Raw genomic sequence first — 23,933 nt, forward strand, 5'->3', positions numbered from 1 at the left:
TATGATGTCTCTTCTCTCCACAGTCAGCTGAACTCAGGGTCTGTGTGGCAGGAGCCTGTAGCTAAGGCTGACCATGCCTTTGTCCCTTTATGCTACATGTTATGTTTTTCTTGTGCCTTTTAATTAGGGAAATGATTTGGACAGGCATTCTCAAAAAAAAAATATATATATATATATATGTGTGTGTGTGTGTACACACATAGTATTCATATGTAAGTATACATATACACTAGTGTTCTTATGTGGTATTAGTTATGAATCATACACTGCTGACATAATGAAACAAGGCAATTAACTCATCGTGGGAAACTTGTTTCTAACTGTCATGGCCTCATGCTATTAGCCAATACCTCAGGGCTTAGTTTTAGGGTAATGTTCATTGTTAGTGAGAACAGGATATTAATTAATATTTCAATTAGGGTAATTTCTTGATAATTTCAAAAATGGTTCGATTGACATGTTAGATATTTTACCTTCCTTTCTTTCTCTTAATTTAAATTTTTATTTTTTTAGGGCAGGCTTCTGTATATAGCCTAAGTTAGCTCAAACTTGTAGTCCTTCTGCCTCATCCCAGTCTTCTAGCCTTACTCTCTTGAGTGCTGGGATTACAGCCACCATGCCTGGTCCTCATCTTTTTAAGCATCACATTGTAGGGGGAATCTCACTGCATGAGATCCAGTCTGTGAGCTTCTTGCTAGCTTCATTCCTACTTTTCTAGTTTACTTAAAAATATTGGGACTGAAGAGACGGCTCAGTGGTTAAGAATAAGGGCTGCCCTTCCAGAGGACCCTAGTTCAATTCCCGGCACCTGCATGTTATCTCTGTAACACCCTCACACAGACATATATGCAAGCAAAACATCAATGCACATAAAATAAGAACAACTTTTAAAACAGTAGTGATGTAACACTTAATTCATAGGACTGACCACCCGCAATGCTGCCGTCTCGATGTGTACCCACAAGCAGAGTGAGAGGTAGATGTTCATGACATTTACCTGGGATGACTGATTGGGTATGTACCTCTTTGGCTGACCAGTATGGCAGTTCAACTGTGTCAGGATCCAACCATCTATATACCTTGTTGTGCTTTCATTGATTACACTGGACTTATACCTTCTAGTAACATGGTGGGCTCTTACTTTCTAGTAACATGGTAGGCCCTTACCTTCTAGTAACATGGCAGGCTCTTATAGTAAAATGATGGGCAGTCAGTGAGAAGGAGAAAATGGGAAAGTGAAGGAATGCTAGTTTTCCTTGAAGGACACTACTTGGAAATTGTTCAAATTCTATTGGTCAAACCTTAGCCACTTGGCTGCCTACCTACAAAGGAGCATGGGAAATGTAGTATTTGTTGGTGTCTAATGCTAGGTTTCTTCTACTAGTGAAGGCGAGGGGAAGTGATTATGGGGGTATAATGGCCATCTCTCAAACACGTTTCTTAGTATGGTTGAAGGCTTAAATAATATTTATTTTAGCACAGAGCTATGTCCACGATTAAATAACAAATCCAAAGATAACTTTCAGATTTTCATTTTCTTTTAATTAAAACAAATTTTGAGGTAGGCATGGGGCATATGCCTTTAAATTCAGTACTCAGGAGGCAAAGACAGGTGGATCTCTGTGAATTTAAGGCTGGTCTGGCCTATACAGTAAGTTTCAGGACAGCCAGAGCTACACAGTGGACCCTATCCAAGAAAATTACATTTTTTTTGAGATAGTGTTTCGTCATGTGGCCCTGTTGGCGTGGAACTTACTATGTAGCTCAAGCTGGTATCAAACGCCGCCTTCCTCTGTCTTCTGAAGGCTGGGATTAAAGGCATATGCCGCCATGCTGGCCTACTTCTGCTTTATGTGTATGTATATGTGTCTATGACTGTGTGTGACTGCGCCACACAGAACTTCAGATCCCCTGGAGCTAGAATTGCAGGCTGTTATGATCTGCCTGACATGGGTGCTAGGAATTCAACTTGGGTCCTCTCTAAGAGAAGCAAATTCTCTTAACTGATGAGCCACCTTTCCAGTTTCCAAAGATCACTGTTACTATTATTCCCTGTATCTTTCCATTTCTCTTAAACAAAATGAATATTGACTGTTCAATTCTGTGAGCAGGCATCCAGTCCTGATCTTGTGGTGAGAATGACCAGGAGTAAATATTGAAACAGTATTGACATTGTGGGTGGGTTTTGAAAAACACACACATTGTTACTTACTTGCAAAGCATAATTCTTACTCCTTTTATGTTTACATTGTGAAGCATTTGCATCACAACTAGTTAAAAAAAGGAAGCAATGTTCATTGCTTTCACTAAGTATGAAAAATGAAATACCAAGAGAATCTAGGGACTGCTCTTTGAGGGTATCAGAGATGAGAAGCAAGAGAAATGTATGGGGCACGCCTGGACCGCAGAGGTGCTTCTGTATTGGTCAACTTCTGCTATGACAATTTCCAAGGGACTGGAGAGATGGCTTAGCTGCTCTTCCAGGGGATCCAGGTTCAATTCCCAGCACCCACCCCACATGACACCTCACAACTCCAATTCCAGGGGAGTCTGACATCCTCACCAGACCTACATGCAGGCAAAACACCAACGTACATAAAATAAAAATAAATAAATCATTAAAAAGTTATCCCCAAAGCTGGTGGATAAAACATAAAAGCGTGCTCTCAGGGCTGTGGCTGAAGAGACCAAGTGACATCATGCAAGTACACTCAGAGTTACCTGTGGTATATCCACTCACATTCTATCCACTGAAGCAAGCCACATGGACAAGGCTAAAGTCGACGACTTGAGGTAAAGCACTGTAGGGAGGAAACGAATAAATGTGAATAAATGTGAACAAATGATCGTCTTCAAGCTGTGCCATCAGAGGTGTGGTACTCATCAGACCCATTTGTGAATAGAGACCATAACTAGAAGCCCTAGGTTCGCATTAACTAAACGAGATGTCTCTTTAAGGCAGCTTCCCACAGCGTGCAAGGTATGTTGTGCTAGCATATTTTGCAGCCCACCAATCAGTTAGTTGGGTTGGGGGCGTGAAGCTTTCAGCTACTCAGAGAGATGAAGCCAGTAGCTTCCTGGATGGGCAGGCTGTCTTGCCTGTGTGCTCACAGTGCTAGGAATACAATTGAATCCCACCCCCATCCTTGTTGTTCCTCTTAACATCATGTCACTGTGAAGAAGAAGGTGGTTTGAGCCTCAAATGTATGCCTCTACCTCCCAGCTACTGCGATTATAGGTATGTGTTACTATGTCAGTAATATTATCATATTTCTATGAATGAATTAAAAACATTGGGAAATCCCAGATTATTTTATTTTTTTTTATTTTATTGCTTAATCTGGTTTAGTTCCAGAGGCATCTGCTGCTGCTCAGAGCGGGCGAGGAGGTAGCTGGGAGGTCGCCTTGATGGCTATGAAGTCACCAGCTGAACAGAGTTGCCCTTCAGAGCAGCTTCAAGAAAATTCCTCTTGTTGCTTTGCTGTTTTCCTCTCTGTGACCCTAGTGAGGTCATGACCTGCCCCCCCCCCCCGCCCCGCAATTTGAGAAATCCTGGAGGACAGTGTCCAGAGCCCAGCTCTGTGTGACCAGAGCTGAGTTGAGTCTAAAAATACGTCTTGCTATAGAACACCAATTGTGGCTGTTTCTACAGCCATTCTGGGGCTTATTACAAATCCATCCAAAAAGAAATTCCTGGCATTGCATTGGTCTGGGAGTTGCTGGGGAGGCAGGGTTGTTCCCCATCTGGTTTGTGATGGAGGTGAACTTGCAGGGTCACGCACTGGGGCTGCCTCCTGCCAAGCAGGCTCTTTGGGTATCACTGGAACCTGTCCTGGCTGCAGAGATAATGTTCTCCTGTTACTCCCACTGAAAACCTAGGTGGACAACTCCAGCCATTGGAAAGCATCCACCGCTTAGTTAAGCCACTAAGCAAAAATATTCCTCTGCTGTATACAGAGGTATCTTCTTCCTATCTGACTGTGCATTTCCTCTCCAGCGTAAGTATGGTCAAAGCTTGTTGTCCCACAACAAATACAACTGTGGGAGACAGACTAATGGGGGAAGCTGGAAAGTTTAACGCAGGGAAGTCAGGCCAAGTTTCCTACCTTGGGAGCAGCTTTAATGTGAGGGATTTTCATGGCATGCCCCTTTGTTCACTCTGCACGGACTCATTGATTAGATTGACATCTCTGGGAAGTCTTTTCTATGTGAGACCCCGGAGACAATGATAAAGCAAGTCTAGTGTCCGGCCTCAGGGAGCTCACTCAGTGGGAGAGAAGTTTGTCGTTAAAGAAACATTCTGATGCTCATAAGGATGACCACTATTCTTCAGTCTTCCGGTCACTGCCACATCGTCGTCTGGAAATGAAATAGCAATTCAACAAATATCTTTGAAACACAGGCTCTCTCTTTATAGCCCATTGAATCCAATCCTGTCTCCACCATTCTTAGCATAGATAACACATTTTAAAAGAGCTGGGCGGTAGTGGCACACATCTTTAATTCCAGTACTTGGGAGGCAGAGGCACTTGGTTCTCTGAGTTCAAGACCAGCCTGGTCTACACAGTGAATCCCAGGACAGCCAGGACTACACAGAGAAACCATGTCTTGAAAAACAAACAAGCAGACAATGTCTTGTTCACTCAGTAAACCCCTGTCTTTAAACTCCTATGTCCAAAAAAGAGTTTCTTGTCTTTCCAGGGAGGATATAAAAAATTGCTTGGTCAGAAGTGTAGTCAGAAGGGAACAGGGAAATGGACACGCCCCTACACTGTAGATGGGCACCTCAATTGGTCCATGCTTTTAGGAATGGCAATCTGGTAATATGGCAATGCCCTTGGATGGGAGGATTTTATGGGAGGATCCCATAAAATAAATTATGGGATGCCCATACAAGGGAACCCTTCTTGAGTACCAGAGGGGTGCTCAAGAGAAAAACGGAGTTAAATGCTATTTCAGCTACACCAGGAGGTAGTGGAGAAGGGCTGGCAGATTTTGCTCCATTGTTTTTCTTTTGTTTGTGCATATATGTTTACATCCATGTATGTGTGCATGTTCACGTGTAGGGATATACTTACTTGTACCATTTCCCTACATCTAGAGGTTTCAAGCACTTGCCATCTCCCTGGCTTTTTACTTGTGTTTTGAAGACTTGAATTCAGGTCCTGACACGTGTGAAGCAGATGCTTTGTTGACTGAGCTTTCTCTCTAGACCCTTACCCCCCTTTTCCCCCAGAGAAGCAGACAGGGTTTCTCTGTGTAGCCCTGGCTGTCCTGGAACTACCTCCATAGACCAGACTAGCCCAGAACTCAGAGATCCTCCTACCTCTGCCTCCTGAATGCTAGGATTGAAGGTGTGAGCTACCACGCTCCTTTTCCTAAGTTTCTTCCTTCAGAATTCACAGCAAGTGAGGAGAAACTAATGCAGATGGCTTTTCGTGGTGCAGACCTACTAAAGAGGTAGCTTCATCTTCCAAGTTTTGTTGTGCAAGCCATGAGAGTAATGGGGTGTAGCGTAACCAAGGGGGAGAAGGCGATGTTAGCTCTTCTTAGAAAATTGTGTTCTCTTTAATGATTTGATATTGGAAACCAGGAACACAGGCAGACGGAAGAATGGCAGGCTGGGTACCACCCAAGTTCAGCTGCTGTTGGGAAGACCATCTGCACCTCCGTATCATCGAATTGTTGAAGCAGCAGAGCTGGATGAAAACTTTAGGTTTCCCAGCAGGAGTTGTTTCTTATATTCTAAATATGACAGATTTTAAAATATTTTAAAAATATAATGAAAATAGAAAACCGTATGGTGAACATTGGTTTTCCTACCTTATTATCTTCAGATTTTTTTCCTCTCATCCCTCATGTTTACATATGTGCATACCTTAGAAGCCAACTCTGGGCTTGCCCATCTTCCCACCTCCCTCTTCAGAGGTCTGCCATTGGGTTATTTCAGTTCTTCTTACTCCCACGTTTATTTTCGAAATGTTCACAATGTTCGTAATAACAAACAAGAATATTACTTTCTTATCTTGGCTATTTCCCCCTGGACTTTTATTGATGTTATTGTTATCAAACCTTCTACGTTTTGACGGGGGTATTGCAAATCATTATGTAAATACGCTGTGGTGTGTTTGTCTGCTCTTCCATTAGTGGATGTCTGTTTTGCTATTCTTAACTATGCTGCAGTGGCCATTTCTGAGTGGCTGTCCTAATCCAAGTGGGTAGAGCTGGCAGCAGGGATTGTGGGTAATCCCTCGGGGTAAACAGGACAATCTTCAGCATGACTAAGGATGGTCAAGAGGCTGTGCTGGGTCACAGACCCACCTTGGCAAGGTGAGAGACTCTGAACTGCACTTCTGTTGCTTTTTGTCAACTCAGAAGAGTACTCGAGATGGTTTCTCCTTCATATGCTCTCTTCATTCACATCAGGGAGAAGCATCTTACTACATATTCACTGGCTGTTTCCATTTCTTCTCTTGTTAGTGACCTTTTGACCCTTTCATCACTTTCTTAATAGATTATTAATTATTTCGTTGTTGGTTTATTCTGAGCAGAGGGTCGGGGGGAGAGAGAGAGAGAGGAAGAAGGAAGAGGAGGAAGCAGAGGAAGAGGAGGAGGAGGAAGAGGAGGAGGGGGAGGGAGAAGAAGAAGAAGAAGAAGAAGAAGAAGAAGAAGAAGAAGAAGAAGAAGAAGAAGCAAGCAAGAGAGAGAGAGAGAGAAAGAAAGAAAGACAGACAGACCCATCCATTATACATATTTTTCTTGAGTGAAAATTGGGTGCTACAAAAAGAAAGCAAAAAATGTACACAGTTCCATGCCAATACTCAACGGAGGCTTTTGTTGAAAGTTTATAGTATTTTTTGATAGTAAATGGAGGAAACTCTGCACCAGTGCACCAGCATTGCAGCAGGAGAGTTTTGCTTCACTTACATTTTGTTCTCAAGGTTTATGTCGGGTTCTAATTAAAATACAAAATGACTTGGTTGTAATTACTGTTGTATCGTCCCTTAATTGTCCAAATATAGTGTGTATTCTGAGGTTGAGAATAGAGAACACAAGGAACTGGCTATTCTCCCTCAGCTCTCTCTGCTGTCTCTGCAACAGGCCTTGTGGGGTGGACCAGGGAACACAGAATGACTCATGCATTCCCAGGGCTCCAAGGACCCCTCCCCTTAATGGGGCTCCATTCATGAGTTTTTACCCAGCTGGTCTGAGTTGCACAAACAAAAGATTGTATAAGATCAGCCCATGGATGGTAAATTCGGGACCACTTTTGAAAAACTCTTGCCAAGTTACATACTGACCTCAGGGTCTTTAAACCAGCCAAAAATGTTAAGTAAAAACTGAATTAAATCTATTATCACAAATGTGTGCCCTATAATCTGATGAGCCTTCCAGATGTCCAGGCTGAGACCATCTGCTCCTTGTCTGTGGGCACACACTCCAGAACACGCACAACACCGTGGGCAGCAGACCGACAGGGTGGAGCTGGCTGGCTCCAAGCAGTTCATGCTCAGACATCAAGCAGGCAAGGAAAAGAACAAGCAAGGGGGTTCTCTTTGAGATGATCATTTTCTTTCTGTTTAAGGGGTCGGTTGATTCCTTTTTGGAGCTGAATAACTTTCTCTAACACACAACAACAGAATGGGTGTATCTCTTCAGAGGCAACAGAGTGATTTCAAATAGGATTAGAAACCACCTCTAACAACCAAAGCCAGGGAGTTGCTATGTGACTCAGGCTGTCGCATTTTGTTTGTTATATTTTACCTTGTATCACAAATTCCAGAAATGGACTCTCAGAAGGAGAGGCATATTTAAGAGGTTTATTTGGAAATATTCTCAGGGACAAGAGATGGAGGAAGAGAGGAAGGAAGGAAGGGAGGGAAGGAAAAAGGGAGGAAGGGAGAGAAGGAGAGAGGGAAAGAGAGAGAGAAAGGAAAGAGACAAACACAGAAAGAGATGAAGACACACACAGAAATGGAGACACAGAGAGACACAAAGAGAAAGAGACAGAGAGACACAGAGAGAGACACACAGAGAGAGGGGTGGATTGAGGTTGTGGCAATCAAGGTCTCCATCACAACTACAGGAGGCTCGGAAGTCCGTGTAATGATTAATTCTGGGTGTCAGTTTAGACAAGATCTGGTGCCTGTTGCTTGGTTACACCCCAGGATCTGTGTTGCTGTTTCAAAGATGTGATTAACACAAGACCCAATAGACACTCAGCAACGAAGGCTCTTCTCCACGGTGTATGTGGCCCTTATAACATTAGCAGAAGGATTTAAGGATCTCCAAAGATGAAATTCTTGGGATTACAACATAAAAAACCTTGCCTGTTGCCCTACGGGATTCAGACTCAAGATTCATCAAGACCATGGTATCATCCCTTCCCGAAATTTTTAGCCTGGTGCCCATCCTATAGACTTTAGATTTTTCCAGGCCTCACAATTACATGAACCAATCCCTTAGTGTTGTCTGATCCCCATCTCTTCCCATCTGCCAAGCCTATGTCACGGGCTCCCTATCACTTACTGGATCATGAGGATCAATGTGATGACTCTTCTATTAAGATTCCCTAAACTCCTCCTGTCTGTTCCCCTCACATGCTCATTCGTTTACACATCGCCTAAGGATGCTTTGACGATATGATAGTGGGATGGAACATTGGTGAGAGGACCACAGGGTGTGCACAGCCCAAGACGTTTGTTCTCAAACCCTCTCCAGGAGAGGCTTGCTGATCTCTGTTATAGAGAACAGCCATTTCTGTAACGTAGGGTCTGCTATTTACTCCTGCATTACTTTTGGGCCATGGAGCATGGCCAGCTGGTAAGTTATACAGTCATATATGGCATGTCCATCTGTCAAGTATGCCTACTTTGCTGACTTTTGATTTAGTTTCCTCTCACATTTGGTACTCCAATCACTCTCTGCAGACTTGCTAGAGATGTCCATGAGACCAATGACTTTTGAGTCAAAGTGAGAGACTAGAAGTTGGATTCCTGACAGACAGATAGGGAAGGGGGACACAGATAAATAATAAAGGCTGCACCAGGCATGGTGGCATACACCTGTAACCCTAGCACTTGAGAGGCAGAGGCAGGTAGATCTCTGTGAGTTTGAGGCTAGCCCAGTCTACTAGTAAGTTTTAGGGCAGTCCAGGCTATGAGGAGAGACCCTGTGTCAACAAAAACCAAATGATGATGATGATGATGATGATGATGATGATGATGATGATAATAATAATAATAATAATAATAGGGACTGGCTGCATCTTCACCCTTCTGCTCTGAAACGAAGGCCTGGCAGGGCTGGCTCCTGCCAGTAGACCCCAACTCCTTCAACTGACCAGTCCAGACTGGTCAGATGAGAATAAGACCTGACCTTCAACTGACCAGTCCAGACTCGTCAGATAAGAGTAAGACCTGGAGATGTTTACCCAAAGTTGTGAGACTTTTATCTTCCCTTTCTTTGCTAAGCTAACCAGTCCAAAATTAGGGGAGGGGCCTCATGCTAAGTCATTAAAACCATGTAAACGCTTCCACACCTATGGGGTCATACTTTGCCTTCTCAAGTTCCACCTCTGTCTTGCGGTATCATCTGTGTTCCCTGCTGGGTATTCCTTTACGATCAATAAAGTTATTTTTTCATCTACTCATTCTGCTACTGTGCCTGAGACTTCCCTGGTATCGGCTGTGCTAGACATCTTTTTTCCTGCATTTTAACTTTTTCCCTTGCACAGATCGTTTATATCAATAAACTCCCTGCCTCCTAGCTCTACTGTCTCACCCCTTTGATTCGGTATCTTCAGAATACAGTAGATCTCTGTGAGTTTGAGGCTGGACCCTTTGTCCAGTTCCGTGGCTTCTTCAGTGAACAGCCCCTTGCTTTCCTCAACCGGCTTAACGTTTCTTACACTGAGCTAAGTAGTGTCTATGATATGATTTTGCTCTGGGAGTCAGGCTGGGAGATATGATAACTCCCTGAGAGAGTTAGAAATGACTGTAGCCCTAGTAGCCATAATAGCCACAGTTCACACTTCTTCCCATAGTTCCTTGCAAGTGGTGGGGGTTGCAAGGGGAGCTGGGAAGTGTAGTCTTTTAGCAGGAAATTCTCATTCTAAACTCTGAGGGGATATAGAAAAATGTGGGGCAGGAGCGTAGTTTTTTTTTTTTTTTTTTTTTTTTTTTAGTTGTTTCCGGCAGAGGAGGGTTTTTGTTGGAGCTGGGTAGTTCTTGGTCCATTGAGGAGGGGGACCTTTGGTCACTTTATAGATTGAGAGTCATTGGGGGTGCCTAGGTAGAACGTTGTTTTGGTATGGAGGGAATCTCAGAAAGTAAAACACTTAAAAGACAGGGTAAGAAAGTAAGTTTGACAATAATAAAGATGAAAGAAGTGATGAAGGGGAGGAGCCAGAGTGAGAAAGAACCGGAAACCCAGACCTAGGAGTGGGCTTGTGGTTGGGTGTTTTTCTGGTCCCGATGTCTAGGGCCCTATCTCAAGTCGGGATTTGTTGGGGTGGAAGGATCATCATTTGTAGAGGAAGGCACACGTCCTATCCTTAGCAGGAGTCAGGTTGAGTCCTTTTTAATTTTGGAGTATTGCAGCAGTCAAGGGATCGAGCCTGTCTGAAGGATGTTAAGCTCATCTTGACTTTCTCTAAGGCTTTCTGAGAGCTAGTCAGACAGAGAAGGTAACTCTAGCTGTTTTCGTTCTGAGTCTGAAAACAAAGAGCAGTAAAAAGAGGACCGAGCTGGATGGCCCACGGCTCATTGATTCTGCTCTCACGCAAACTGCTTTTAGAGGTTTGGGGGTGCTGCTCTCTCAGTAGCTGCTTCCGGCTGACAAACGGTTGATGAGGTAGGTGGTCAGCAGCCAGATTGCTTCAGAAGCACTGCAGAAGAGTGTCTGTGATAAAACTCAACAGCGGGCCAAGGTCCAGAACCTAAGTCAGAAGGTAAAACCACATGGGAACATGAAGAGACAAAGTTAGTGAGGAAAAATTCTACATCTACATTAAGATAAGCCAATATAAGATTAAATACGAAGTTAGCATAAGGTTAAATGCAATTGGAGAACTGGCTGGATACCAGAGTTCGGTAGAAGGCTACAGTAATTGTAATTAGCGGTTTGTTTACATCAAACTCCTGCGTAAGGGACAACTGAAAGTTTAAAAGAGAAATAGAATCCCATTGAATCGTTTTTTTAATAAGGTCATCTAACAAAGTTCCCAAGAATCTACTTGCATATTCAGAATAAATTTCCAAAGATGTGGGTTTGAAGTCTTAACTATCTAGCCTCCTTTAGTCAGGAGACATCGGGTGTGGACCCTGGAATTAGCAGGGAATGGTAGTTATTTAATATTCTGCCAGACAGAGCCTTTGACTGTTCAGGATTTGGGGAAATTGGTGGCTAACGACCCTCAGGGCTTTGCTGTTGTTCTCAAAGCCTGTTAGTCATTCCACAGCCAGCAGTGACTCTTCAGTGCTTGTTTTTACATTTCCTCTGAATAACTGAAGTGCCCCAGATAAGGAGCCCACAAAGGCCGTCCCTCCCACCAGGCTGCCAGCTCTTACTACAGCTCATGGATGGTACTGCGACTGCACACCAGTAGCAGCCATTCGCCTACCACCAACACTGAGCTCGTTGGTGTCCGCCGTCTGATGGGTGATTTGACGCTACAATTTCATTTCAGAGGCAGAGTCCTAGCACCTCTCTTCACACAGTCCCAAGGAGACAAACTCCGGCATGGAAGAGTGTGGTGAAGGCTGAAGAAAGCCAGCGCTTCGAAAGAGGCAGCCAAGTTGCTCGCCGGACAAATGACAGCAGCGTGCCTGAACTGGTTTCTTGGGATGTGCTACTACTCGTTAGTTATTTTGTAGACCATACACAGCTCAGATGCTTAAGATTATTTTTATTGTTCTTGTGAGTAAGCATTCTGGTCTTGAAGTACGCAGGCTTGTGGTCTATGGTCTAACTGGAGGAAAATTAGTGCCGAATCACACAGGTAAAGAGAAAGAGGGATTGCCTTTGAAGAAGGAGAAAAGGCTTCAAAGGTTCTGCAGGTGTGTTTAGGAGACACTGCCTCCTGCTTGCCTGGAGAGACAATATGAACAGGGGAATGAGGAAGAAGCCAGCATGTAGCCACCAGACAGTAGCCCATGTAACTGTAGAGCCATTAACATAGTAGATCTGTGGGACTTCTAAATTGGCCATTTAGTATTTTGCTCCGAGATTGATCCTAATTGTCTGGCTACAATCTGGAGAACAAAGTTACATTTTAAGTTACTCAAAAAAAGGTGTATTTTCTATTTAAAATAATATTTGTTTGTGTGTGCAGTACCCAAGGAGGCCAAAAGAGGGCATCAGATCCCCCTTGAACTGGAATTACAGCTGGTTGTAAGCACCAATGTGGGTGCTGGGAACCAAACCTGGGTCTTCAGCAAGAGCAGCAAATGGTTTTCACTGCTAAGTCATCTCCCAGCCCCAACTATGTACTTAAAAAAGTCTTCCTGATGTTGAGCTTTTTGGATGATCCTTCACTAATGAAACTAGTGGAAAAAGGTAGTTTTTAGGAGTTTTACGTTAAGAAGTACAACAGTACTAGACAATAGAACTAGAATATAATAGCAAATCACCACCGAAGGTGAGAGGACAGGATGGAGTCTACATTTTGAGGTGGGCTTCTTTAAAACAAAACAAACAAACAAACAAAAAAAACCCAAACAACTTAGTGTTGCTTTTGTGAAAGTCTGATGATTTGTCTTGAAGTTAAACTGCCTGGACTTGTTTGACAAGTTTGTGCATGTGTATATATAGGCATGTGTAGGTCAAAGAACAACCATGCACCGTTTTCCAGACCTGTTTGTTGTTGTTCTTGTTGTTTTGGTTTGTTTTTTTTTGTTTGTTTGTTTTAGACAGAGTTTCTTATTGGCTTGGAAGTGTTTGGAATAGGCTAGGCTAGTTGGCTAGAAAAGATCTGGTGCTCCACCGATGCCTAAGTTCTGTCTCCATATTGCTAGCACTACAGCATGCTCTACTGTGCCAGCTTTCTACATAGCTTCTGTGGTTTGAGCTCAGGTCCTGTGGCTTGAGAGTAGGCGCTTTCCAGGCTGTGGCATCTCCCCTCCCTGTAAGAAGTAGAGCCTCACTATGTAGCAAGGCTTGTTTTGACTTTGAAATCCTCTTCCCTCAGTGTTCCTAGTGCTAGGGTTACAGGAATGTGCCACCACAATAGACTTTCATTTGGCATTTTTTGATTACTCCATCCACTGTAAGTCTGCCTGTATTTCATTCCTAACTCTGCCATTTATTAGCTGTATGACCCTGAAGAAGTCACTTCAGTAGTTTTTGTGTATAAAAGTTTTATCCGAAATGTGATTATAAGAATGCCTTCTCACAGGGCCTTTGTGAATTTAACATATTTAACATAGCCAAAGTATTTATTTACTTTTAAATGTTTTGTGTTTGTGTGTGCAAGCATGTGTGCATGTGCATGTGTGTACAAATGAGTGAGAGGTTGCCCATGAAAGCAGAAGAGGGCACCAGGTCCCCTGGAACAGTGCTTCTCAACTTTCTAAATGTTGAGACCCTTTAATACAGTTCCTCATGTTGTGGTGACCCCTATTATAAAATTATTTTGCCTGCTTCATAACTGTAATTGTGTTACTGTTGTGAATCATAATGTAAATATCTGATATGAAGACATCTTACATAAGACCCGCAAACTGTTTTGGCCTACAGGTTGAGGACTGCTGCCCTAGAACCTAAGCTACCGATTGCTGCGAGCTGCCATGTAGGTGCTGTAAGAGTAGCCAGTGCTCTTACAAAGTCATCTCTTACAGTGCTCTTACTGGATCATCTTTCTACCCCTAGGTGAATAATTTTTTTAAAAAAGAGGAGGCACAGTAGAAGACCAAGGAAGAGGTAGAAGATCCTGGTTTGTGCACTTTCTGGGTCTTTCCTGCGACATCTTGTGCCGTGTTAGGAGGCACTAAGAAGTTCCTCATTGTTTGTTGGTACCTTTTTAAAATGTGATGGTGTTGTGTCTGCATGTCTGTGCAGCAGATGCATGCCCATGGAGGCCAGAATAGGGCACTAAATCCTCTGGGAATGGAGTTATAGGTGACTTGTGTGCTGCCATGTGGGCTCTGGGTACCAAAACTGGGCTCTCTGTAAAGTCAGCAAGTGCTCTTAACCTTTGAGCAGTCTTTGTACCCTCATATTGGCACCTCGACATTGAACTTCTCAGCTCCCAAAACCATTAGCAAAATGCAGCCTCGATTCCAGGGACTAAGCCACTACCTAAAGACTATACATGGACTGACCCTGGACTCTGACCTCATAGGTAGCAATGAATATCCTAGTAAGAGCACCAGTGGAAGGGGAAGCCCTGGGTCCTGCTAAGACTGAACCCCCAGTGAACATGACTGTTGGGGGGAGGGCGGCAATGGGGGGAGGATGGGGAGGGGAACACCCATCAAGAAGGGGAGGGGGAGGGATTAGGGGGATGTTTGCCCGGAAACCGGGAAAGGGAATAACACTCGAAATGTATATAAGAAATACTCAAGTTAATAAAAAAAAATGCAGCCTCGATTTTTCTTTGTAAGTTACCATCAGTAACTCAGTTACATAACGTAAAATGGATGAAGGCATTGTGGTGTGTGTGTGTGTGTGTGTGTGTGTGTGTGTGTGTGTCTGGAGTGGCTTTTGCTGTTGCATAGTCTAATATGCGTCCTTCCTCTGCTTAGAATTGGGGCTTGAAGTCTGACTTTAGTTGAGATTGCTCTTCCAGTCTATGTTGCAGCTACACCTTAGGTAGTAAATACGTGGAGGAGTCATCGTGAGGATTCCAGGCTCCTCCTACTTAAAAGGCTCCTCCTCCTCTTTGCCTCTTTGCTTTCTTACCGTCTAGCCTTAGACATGATGGCTGCAGGCACAACACCCTAAGACATGAAGGCACACACATCTCTTCTGAGAATAGCTGCAGAAAGGACTGACTGGGTCTCTAGGAACACTGGGATTGCCACCCACAACCAGAATACCATTGTGTAGGAGTGAAACCAAATTCTCTTAGTTAAGCTCCCGTTATTTTGATCTCTGTTGTGTGAAGCCATATACACACACACACACACACACACACACACACACACACACACACACACATATATATATATATGATCTATCTATCTATATATCTGTACCCACCAATTAACTAATTGTTAACTTTGCTACTTACCGAGTCCCCCGCTCTGAGTGGATAGATGTGGAAGAGTTAAGGCAATCGTTGAGAAGTGAGGAAACCCTGTCTCTCCAGGCCACTGGGGTCCATGAAAATGAGCTGAGGCTACAACAAACTCAAGTGGAAAACCAAGCAGTGTGAACATTTGGAGTCTCTCCTTGCTTTTGAGGATGGATCTGTCTAGTGATCTACAAATTCTTAATTTGCTCAGAGAAAACAGTGAAGCTGCAGTGATCCACTTTCAGCCACAGTGGCTATAGGATTGGGCGAGTTCTGGAAACCTATTTTGATTTTGCTTCCTGCTCCTTAGCTCCGAAAAAATTCCTTCCATTCACCTTTTGTTGGAAATGATACCACCAGTGAGCGACAGCAGCCCCAAATGAGTTGTCCTTTATCTCTGTGACTGGAAGCGCCTCTAAAGCTGCTAATCCTTGAGATGCTGGGGAAGCTGGAGCAAAAAGATACCAAGGAACCATGACAGCAACAATCCCAGCTCCTCGACCTTTAAACTCAAAAATTTCAGGCACATAGACACTTGGGTTATCACACTACAGGTCAGGCTGCTGCCCAGACAACACGACTATCTCTGCAAAGGAGAACTGAATGGGAAGTTACAAGGCTCAGTTGCTCAGCCAAACAATTTAGTCCCAATTACTAACTGGTACCAAGTACAGAAGAAGGGGACAGCAAGTCAGAGCGATCCCTGCCCTCATGTTGCTTAGAGTTAGAGATAGCATCCCCCCTTTTGCTCCTGACAACAATAAAATCCCCACTCTATCTTTACTTTAAAATTCTGCAGATACGGTATGAAGTTTGACTATTACGGTGGGAGTTATGTTTGACCTTTGACTCAGGATAGCTTCCTTCTTAAAAATAATAGATTTTTTAAAAAAAGAATTAAGAGTCAGTGAGTTGGCTCCGAGGGTAAAGTAGCTTGCTGCCAAGCCTGAAGACCTGAGTTTGAACCCTAGACTCCACATGATGGTAGAAGAGAACTGATTCCTGTAAGCCGTCCTTGACCCTCTACACTTATACCATGGTACATGTGTACCTCTGCCACATACAAATAAAATAAATAATAAAATAAATAAAAACAAAGGGTTGATTTTCCAGAGAATATTTTCCTTTACATGAGACACGTTTTATGTATTTCATAGCAACATAACACGGAGATGTGAGCTATAGCATCCATTTACTTCTCTACAGAAATGTTCTTCTCTATATAAATGCAAGCTAGTGCCCTATGGAGGGGAAAACCCACTGTGTCAAGTATCTAACTATCCCTCCCCTTCCTCCAGAGCATCCTCACATATTCCACAGACATCGTATTTATGAGGTAGGATTTGTTGTTGATTGTTCAGTTATTCAACATCTGAAGCATGCTTGAGATAAAATGTGGGTCACTGAATAAAGGCCAGAGACTCTCGGTTCTCATTCAACAGCAGCCCTCAGACCCTTAAATTTATCAATAACATATTAAACACATTGCCATTTTGTCTGTTCTCTACAACCTCAAACCAGTTTGAAACATCTAAAGCACCCCATGTAGATTTATTTGTGTTTTTGTATTTCTTTTCAAATACTATCGATTTGCTGGGCTACAGGAGATAACGCATTGTACTGACCAGAATAAAAACGAAGAGTTAAAACAAAACAAACCAGACGGGTAGCCTTCTCTTGTAAGGGGAGGAACCTAGAACTTAGAGCAACAGTTGTATCTTTTTGTTGTATTCGGTTTCTCTCTCTCCCTCCCTGACCCCGATCTAATTTATTTTTTTGCATTAAATAATTCAGCTCCTTTCCCTTTGTCATGGGCTGTATTTGGAAAGATGAAGACAAACTGCTTAGACCTTGAAAAGCACATGGGTTCCTCGTTTAGATGGCGTCTGCATAGACTCTGAACTCCCTCCGAGTTCTATAGGGAAAAAACAGAGCCAGGTGCGTTTCTCCCCAAATCGAATTAGCTGCAAGATGCCACATCCAATTGTGGCAAATTGATGTGAGAGTTTGTGATTTCTGCGGCGGCTCTTACAGCAGAGGTCACCAGGCAGAGACACAGACACCAGGCGGGGGGTTGTGGCAACTTGTGGTACAGGCTGCTCTGACAATAGCAGGGAAGATGGGAAAAGCAATCGGCTTTTTGAAAATTGCAGGAGAATCCAGTTGTAAGTACGTATTCTAATTGGATTTACTGTGCCATCAGTTACCTCTTTAGGATGTTAACATAACATTATGCTTAATTGAAAAAAATGGGTAGTTAACTATTCAGACTAGATTTTCCAGCAACCCCCCACCCCCATCCCAGAACTCCATGCCTGGTCTAAGCCACAGCTTAATCAGGCACAAGCTATAGGATCTCCCTAATCACATCAGCAGACAGTTTTTAGATTTGAAATAAAATTTGCTTATTTACTACTGGAAATTAGCTAAAATCGTTGACATGTGACAAATTTGCCCTTCCCCATTGTTGTTTTTAAAGATCTCCCCTGACATTAACAGGTTTACATCATGCCTTATGACATTTAATTAGTCATAGCTTATTTAATTAGCATGGCAAGACATCCAGAGCAATCCAAAGATTTTCTGCGAAGCCCAAACAGGAGGCGGCAGTTCTATACCTTGTGGAAGCAGGCAAATGCATAACAGATTGTCAGCCAGGTTTCTGCATATACCTCCAACTGCCTTAGCTCTGAAGGGAGAGAACCCTAAGATTGCATAAACCATTTTAGGGCCCTTTGTCAAAATTTGTCTTTGCAAAGCCTTTGCACTGTCAAGCCAACTTAAGCCAAGGTGCATCTCTGCAAGAAATACCTTCTGCCCCAGGAAGGCTTAGAATCCCCCTTCAGTACACCCAGGAGGACTTACTCATCTGGGGGTAAATAAGCCAGGACACTGATGCAGACGAGATGCTCCATGTACTTAGCATCCTTTCTTCTCACAACTTTTCTCTGCTTCTTCGGACTTCTGACAGGAATCGATCATTTTCAGTCTACTCTAAATTCAAATCTTGAACATACTGAGCAGCCTTGATGGCTTACATTATATATGAGGCCACGTGCTAAGTGTGTTTGTGTGTTTTATCCCTGCTGAGCTGATAACCCGTTGCTGTTCCCATTCGTTAGATGATGTAACTGAGGCTCAGGGATCGTTCTCTACAGCTTACACATATGTGACCAAGTCAGGAGATGAACCCAGTTTTGGAGCACATCCAGATCCCTGCTGTAGAGCCTCGGGTGCTCTGGAGGGCAGTGTCACACTCACTGGCAATGTATGTGTGACTTCTGCCTTATTCAAACTCAGATTCCTTTATTCTGACCCTCGTGCTTGAACCTTATCCAGGCCATCTCTCAGCCTTTCTCTGTGCTGCTTAGTTGTGGCAGGTTCCACTCTTCTGGAAATACGTTGACCGGAAACAACTCAAAACATCAGGGGTATCCACAATGAAAAGCTCTAGGAAACAGCAACCATGGAAATAAGTATAAATATAAATATATTTACAACTGAATATAAATATGAACTCTTCCCATTGCATGCTATAACCTGGTAGTAAAATGAAGCCATCTGTCTTTCTCTATGTTTGCATGGAGTTGTCTGAGATAGGGTCTCACTATATAGCCCCAGCTATTGTGAGACTCACTATGTAGTCCAGGCTGGCCTTGAACTCACAAAGTTCCACAAGTTGCTGCCTCCTCAGTGCTGGGATCGAAGGTTGTGCTGTCACCACCCACCTTGCATAGTTTTACGTTTTCTTTTTAAATGCTTTTGTGACCTCAAACGGTGTCTCCAGAGAGACTTTTTCCATCTAGACATGCATTAGCTTAACTTTTTCCCAGTTCAGTATAGCAAAGAACTTTGTTTCATTCTTTGAATATTATTTAAAGTTAAGGGGCCAATTGGAGGGAACAGGATGAGAACTCTATCCACCCCTTATCTTGACTACACAGAATTTTTGGGAAGAGCTTAAAAACACCCCGTCTCTGTCTCAGGTTTACATTGCCTGTGAAATGTAACTTTAAGGCACTTACTAGAATCTTCCTGTGGACATAAATCCCACATATGTGTAGTCCCTGGAACTCCTCCTAAGCCCCTTCACAAATGGGGAATACAGATGTCTGTTTTATGCCAAAGCACCGGGACTCCAAGTACATTAAGAAAATCATCTCAGTGTGGCTTTTACTAGTGCAGGACATTTTAAAAATAAAATGAGGCAGATACAATGGCAGAGGCGCCACAGATAGAATACATATCACTTAACCAATTACCAATTATCCATGCTAAGGAAGGGACAAGGCGGAGTCCTGATAATTAAAACCACAAATAAACGGAATGTTGGTTTAACCAGCGATTCTTCTTTTGCGAGAGCGTCTAAGGAACAGCCATAAAATGACTGATCTGAGTTTCACTCCCCCCCCCCCCCCCCCGCCTCCACCTGCCCACCCTCTGACTGGGCTCTGATGGGCAGGAGACCGGTCAAAGGGCAGACAGCTGGAGGGAAGTCAAAGGGAGTAGCGGGGACCCACAGAGTGGGGAATCTGCCCCTGGATAATTGAGAGTTGATTGGATACACAATGGCATCCCATTGTCTACTTCTCATTTTGGAGAAGGGGCCACAGACAAGGCTGACATAAGTAGCTCCCGCCTGGCCCTTCCTCTCCTGGGCCAGCTGTGAACATTCATTGGTGACAGCCATGTTTAGCACATTCCTGCTCAGCCCTGAGAAGTCAAGATTGAACTAGAAAGTTCTGGCCATATGGAAAGCCCGGCTCTGTCTTTTTTTTTTCCCCCAACTTCAGCCAGGGTCAAAGGTCAGATAGGCTTGGAGGGGACACCAAGACATGGGACATGGAACATGGAACATTTCCAGATCTGATGCCAGGAGCTCCAGGCTCACCACTTCATGAGCCTGCGCCCCACCTTTTAACTTCCTGATGCCTTCCTTTTTCCTGCTGCTCTTGCCCTGTGCGCCCCTCCCCCGCCCCCGTGCCTTAGTGTTTCCTCTTCCTTCCTGTTTCCTTTGCCTTATCCAAACCTCATATCAGCCTCCCTAACATGGTGCATGTAACTAGAGCTGTATTCTGAGGCTCTATGGGAACCTGGACCATAGCAGACACTAAACCAGTATGCAACCGGATGTGTTATCATTAGCTGTCTGAGCCACCAGCCTGTTTCTCTGCTCACCTGGTCCCCTACGCTCAGCCACTTCTTTACTTTTGGACCTTCTTTGTTTTGTCAACTGAAGATGTGGTTCCCAACCTTCCTAATGCTGTGACCTTACAGACAGGTCCATGTGCTGTGCTGACCCCGACTGTAAAGTCATTTCTGCTGTTACTTGATAACTGTGATTTTGCTACTGTTATGAACTGTGACGTAAATGTCTGATATGCAGGATATCTGACACGTGACCCCCGTGAAAGGGTTGTTCGACCCCTGACGGCGTAGGTTGGAAAACACTGAACTAAAGGGTTAAAGATGGACGTAGTAGCAGAGGTCTCCAAGACCTTGTTTGCCCTGGCACACAATTAGCATCTATTCTACAGGGTTGGTCTGTCTGTCCGTATGCTCCATCAGAAAGATTCTCCGCCTCTGAGGGGTATGTGTGAAGGTCTGAGGAGCCCAACTCTAAGATGTTAAATATTTTGTAATTTTCACATTGGAAGTTGATTTGGGGTATTTATTGTGAGCTCGACTCTGCTGTATGGATGGATGTAATTTGTAAAAGCAGCTTTATCCAAAGTTCCAAAGAGGCTCACGGCACACTTTTGTACGTGCTTCCTTCTTTATGCAATGCCTTGCTGACCACACTTGCAGGCACACTGGGGCACTCATGTCTTCTCATGGATCCTTTGTCTAGTGAAGGAATCTCCTGCTTCCCTGCTCCCCTGGGGGTGTGTGCCTTGCTCTATCACAGTCCCCTGTTGGAGCTGTTCCTGAACCCACAATTCTCCTCTTTAAATCCAGCCGCATGCACACTGGAATCATCTAGGGTGTCTGAAAGAGATCCCAGGAGTTGAGCCTCTCACTCTGAGCGATTCAGATTTAAGTGGGAAGAGGTGAGAGGTTAATGCCTCCCTCCCATGGGATACAGCACCAAACCGTATCTATTTGGCTGTGCTGGCTTTCTCATTTGTTTTTGTAACCTGTGCACCCAGAACAGCACATGGCACATGGGAGGTACTTAGTGAGCAAACTCGTTGGTCTAGTGCTAGCGGATGAGAAAGGTCTGTACAAAAGAAAATGCAAGCTTTACTCCCGGTATTAGTTTCCCTTCGGGAGCCATTTTGCCTGCTTCTGCGAAAGCCTGCCTGTCAGGCAGAGTCAAGTCAGGCCAGGGTCTGCTGGCAGATTTCTTGACCTGCTGATGCGTGGAACAATAAACGGGATAAACTTGAAGCTCAAGGCGAGGGGGCTGAATGTTCTGTTAATCTTGGAGGAAGGACCAAGGAGGAATAGGGAGGCCTCCGGATGGGAACAGATATCAAATGGACATCAGCCATTGTCTCTGCTGGCTTATGACTTTGTTTCCCAAGACACTGTAAAATATCTAAAGCCTAAGAGAATTAAACTCGAGGCTGCCACAGCACCCACTGGACAGCTCTCCCAATTTCTTTTTTTTTTTTTTAACTTGGCTAGAATGATTTGTTATTTAACTTTTCTTCATCAGAGCTTTTAATACAAATAATAGTTCACCCAAATAAAATATACACACTTTTACACCTCCCACAAAAGTATCATTGTCGCAAAAATAACATTTTTTATTTTACAATACTTTCATTAATTTTTCATACAATAAATCTTACCATATTCTTATTTTTAATTATCTTTATTTTGTTAACAGTTCTGTTGTTATCCTCTCCCCCAGGTCTGCCCTCCACAGTTCCTCATCTGATTCCTCATCCTGTCTCCAAGAGGTTGTCCCCACCCCCACTCCACCCCATCAGGTCTCCCCAAACATAACATTTTTTAAAAACATATTTCCAACTTCAAGTCTATAGTTCTCAAATATTACTTCTTTTTCAGGCCCAATGAATACTGTATTAACAGAGAGCCATTCACCTTCATTGAAAAGGGAACTGATCATTACAAGGCACGCGCGCACGCGCGCGCACATACACACACACACACACACACACACATTTATATACATCTCCCAGTTTCTAACCTTTGTCTCTGAGTCTTCTCTGTCTTTCCTATAATTATCCTTAGTCCCATCTCAGAGGCCTGCCCAATTTGTACTGGCTGAACTGGTACAGTTTCTCTTCCACAGGAGAAGTAGACCTCATGGCTGTACCTGCAAGGCTTCTGAGGAGAAAAATTACTTCCCTGGCTTTTCTGGTAAGTATGAGAGGCCAGCTGCATATGATCAGAAATAGAGTTCACTTCTTAGGTCATACTCGTCGAGAGTGGCCACGTATTCCTGTGTCCCTTTCTCCTGCTAGTACTTCAACTTGTCCCAGCAGATGCCTTGGACCAGAAGGATGAGAACCACATGATAAATGAAACTGATCTCCCTGGGTGGAGCTGCCAAGCTCTCCTTTAAGAGAGCCATGACCTTAAGTCGTCGCTAATATTTTAGGCCCATACTGTAACATCTAAGAATTGTAGTGTCTAATCAATTTGGAAAAATATTTAAATTTAAAAACTTTTTATTACAAAACCTGATACCCGAGCTCTCCAAACTAGCCAACCCTGTCGTAGCTTATGTCCTAGGCAGTCCTGTGGGACTAGCATCTAGGTCACTCACATGAGGGTTTCCAGTCACTTTTTTTAAAATCTTATTTTTTAGGATGTTTATTCATGTGTTTATTTAAACTCTTTTATTGAAAAACATTTTCTCATACAATATATTTCGATCACTGTTTTCCCTCTCCCAACCTATCCTAATTCCTCCCCTACCTTCCTACCCACCCAACTCCTCCTCCTCCTCCCTCCCTCTCTCTCTCTCTCTCTCTCTCTCAAACAGCAGCAAAAATCCAAACAAGCCAGAATTGAATAAGGAGGAGGAGAAGGAAGAGGAAGAAGAGGAAGAAGAAGAAGAAGAAGAAGAAGAAGAAGAAGAAGAAGAAGAAGAAGAAGAAGAAGAAACAAGAACACACACCCAAACTCATTAAAAACCACATATTTAGAAACCATAATATACAAGGAAAAGACCAGAAAGAAAAAAAAATCCAGGCGAAGCGATATGAGAAAAAAGGCTTTCAAAACCCCATTGATTGTTTGAGAATTGTGTACATGCATATAGCGTTGTGATCACATATATGCCCCATTTGCTCCCCTTCAGTCCTTCCATCCCAATAATTATTTTCTCCCAATTTTATTTTACTTTTTAAATTCACCGAGTTCACTCAACACTGTCTGTTTGTGAATGGTTACAGGACCATTCTGGAGCGTGGGCAGCCCCCAGCACCGGCACCCTGATGAAAACCGACTCTCCCGCTCCCATAGGCCCTCAGTTGCTAGTAGCTCCTCAGCTAGGGATGGGACTCTGTGATCACCTTCCCCAGCCGTGCTGGGATTTCGTCTGGTTTGATCTTGCTCAGGTCTTGTGTGCGCAGTCACAACTCCTGTGATCCTTTACGTGCAACTGTCCTTGTATTCAGAAAACAGTTTCACTTTCACTACCTGTCACCTCTGGCTCTTACTCTCTTTGATCCTGGTCCCCAGGGAGGAGGGAGTATCCTATAGATGTCCCACTTAGGAA

At 43.7% G+C, this 23,933-nt stretch overlaps 1 long non-coding RNA gene across 2 annotated transcripts in view; it reads left to right on the forward strand.

Annotated features, from left to right (window-relative positions):
* Positions 1-23,567, forward strand: part of LOC134481844 (uncharacterized) — a 59,121-nt gene extending 35,554 nt beyond the window's left edge. The window contains exons 3-4 of one of the 2 annotated variants that reach the window (XR_010057702.1): positions 22,500-22,567; positions 23,196-23,567. This is a non-coding gene — a long non-coding RNA (uncharacterized LOC134481844). The remainder of the gene's footprint in view (positions 1-22,499; positions 22,568-23,195) is intronic. The other variant, XR_010057703.1, reaches the window with a different exon arrangement.
* The last annotated feature ends 366 nt before the right edge of the window (positions 23,568-23,933 follow it).

This window comes from Rattus norvegicus, chromosome 14 (assembly GCF_036323735.1).
Source record: "Rattus norvegicus strain BN/NHsdMcwi chromosome 14, GRCr8, whole genome shotgun sequence".
Taxonomy (NCBI): domain Eukaryota; kingdom Metazoa; phylum Chordata; class Mammalia; order Rodentia; family Muridae; genus Rattus; species Rattus norvegicus.